Genomic DNA, 2415 nt, shown 5'->3' with positions numbered 1-2415 from the left:
CAACATCTCTTTTCAAGGCCAAGCGGGTTTCTTCTTGACATAAATCGGCCAAAATATCGCTTAGAGGAGTAGAGGCCCTATGAAGTAGAGATCCTCTAAGTTGTTCAAATTCGGGACGAAGCCCATGAATAAATTGAAAGAACCTCTCTTTTTCCATTTGCTCTTGTCTCATAGCAATGGCACTCCCTTCCCATTGCGGTTCGAGAAGAACAAGTTCATCCCATAAAGAGGATAGGGCACTATAGTAGTCCCTAATGCTCATATCACCTTGCTTGGTAGCTCTTACCTTTTCTTGTAAAAAGAAATGTCTAGCAAGGTCCCTTTGAGTGTACATACCTTTCATGAAAAACCATGCTTCATTAGCCTTTTTGAATTTTGCAAGATTTGCACAAATCTTCAATTCGACATTATTCATGAACCATGCTAAGATTTTAGCATGTTCACTTTCCCAATCTTCCATTTTAGAAGAGTAATCAAGAATAGCCTTTTCCTTTTCTTCTTCATTCAAAGCTTTTTCTTCACCTCCTTCAAATTTAGTTAACTTTAGTTGTGGTTCCGGAATGGTTCCACATACATAACCCCAAAGCTTTTTACCTTTGAGATTATTCTCCATAGCGGCCGCCCACATGCGATAATTGGTCCCATCCAACTTGAATGAGAGATCGATCTTTGCATCTTTGTTGGCCATTAGAAGAGAAAAATTATAAGACAAGAGAGAGGAGAGGTATTACTTGTCAAGGGAGAATCCGATGAAGCCTTCTTAACCAAGGCTCTGATACCATGTAATGAAGTGCCAAATGAAAAGAGCAACGTCCCCAAGCGAAAGCACGGAAGCACGCACATACACAAGAGGCCACTAAAGGGCAAAATAAACCACAAAAGTGGTCAAGCACAAAAAGAGATAAAAAATATATTTCACTTCATTGAATGCTTCACTAGAAGCTTAACAAATACATGGGGCTGTGCCCCTTATTTATACACAGCAAGGGACCCAAGGAGGGGCTCCCATAGAGTCGTTGGAGCCCCTCCAACGGTCATATTTATGACCGTTGGAGGGGTCCAACGACTCTATGTGGACCCCTCTCCAATGAATAAAAAAAGAAATTAAAAAACAAAAAAGAAAAAGACTAAAAGGAAAAGGAAAGAAAAAAGAAAGCATATCAAAGATATGCGTGTACAGGTGAAATGACAGAAATACCCCTATCGGGTTTTACAAAAATAGATATATATATATATATATATTTATATATAGATAGACACATAGACATATATATATAATATATATGTGTATGTGTCGTAATCTATATATATATATATATATACATCATATTTTAACACTAACAATTTGCCTCGAATGGAGCTGCAAGTGTTGCAGGTTGGAATGGTTTAGTGACTCATATGAGATGCCTTGGTTATGAAATTATTCAAGGTTTTCGACTTGGATCTACTCTATTTATTAGCAAAATCTTGGTTATCCGAGTGAAAAAGTGTACTTGTTCATTGGTTGGGCCCTAAGCTATATCATGTAGCTATAGGTGTGGGTATGGGATACAAGATAGGTATGATGACACAAAAAAGATTGTTGAGGTGTTCCTGGGATATAGTGTACAAATCAATGTGATGGTATTACAAAATTTTCCATCCTGTATTTATTTTGTGTGTTTAATTGCTTTTGATTTGGCAGGTGCACGTTGTGTAGCAACTTTGTTGTATGAGATGAAGCGTCGAGGCAAAGACTGCAGATTCGGAGTTGTGTCCATGTGCATAGGTGAGTATAGAAATCCATAGGTTCATTTATGTGTTTTTCTTGTTCTATACAAGAAGCTAATGAATGATGTGGGTGTAAAAAAATGTCCAACAGGCACAGGGATGGGGGCAGCAGCTGTTTTCGAAAGGGGAGACTCTGTGGATCAGCTTAGCAATGCTAGGAAGATTGAAGCCCATAATCTACTGTCAAAAGATGCTGTGTAATCATCTAAGAGAAAATTCTCTTCATATTATGATGAGAGGGAATAAAGTTGGAGGTTTTTAATGAAACATTGAATTTTTCATTGTCATGGTATAATATTATCCAATTGAAGGAGCATGCTTAATGTTTCTCGTGCTCACGAAACAGGAAAATTGAAGGCCTAATGGTGGGATGTGTTTGTTAGCTTGTTTATCTGGTTCTACTTGCATTTTTTGTTTTTTCTTGCTTAACCTTTGTTGGTCTACATGTAAAAAACTATTCAATTCATATGGTAGCTTATTGTGTTACATAGGACATGAGAGAGAGAGAGAGAGAGAGAGAGAGAGAGAGAGAGAGAGAGAGAGAGAGAGAGAGTTGACGTAAAAGCAGCCCAATTGATAAACGACTGAGCTGTATCTGGTAGCAATTATGGGTTTGGACCAAGTAGTAACAGTTTATCAAAACTG

At 37.8% G+C, this 2415-nt stretch overlaps 1 pseudogene across 1 annotated transcript in view; it reads left to right on the top strand.

Moving 5' to 3' along the window:
• LOC149845524 (3-ketoacyl-CoA thiolase 2, peroxisomal-like) overlaps positions 1 to 2121 on the top strand; it is a 12693-nt pseudogene extending 10572 nt beyond the window's left edge. Inside the window, exons 13-14 of the transcript XR_016430200.1 lie at positions 1685 to 1768; positions 1862 to 2121. The product of XR_016430200.1 is annotated as a 3-ketoacyl-CoA thiolase 2, peroxisomal-like (transcript). The remainder of the gene's footprint in view (positions 1 to 1684; positions 1769 to 1861) is intronic.
• Positions 2122 to 2415: the final 294 nt, after the last annotated feature.

The sequence above is a fragment of the Nuphar pumila genome, chromosome 2 (genome assembly GCF_984573655.1).
Source record: "Nuphar pumila chromosome 2, dmNupPumi1.hap1.1, whole genome shotgun sequence".
In the NCBI taxonomy this organism is placed as follows: domain Eukaryota; kingdom Viridiplantae; phylum Streptophyta; class Magnoliopsida; order Nymphaeales; family Nymphaeaceae; genus Nuphar; species Nuphar pumila.
This window is presented reverse-complemented; position numbering and strand designations above follow the sequence as displayed.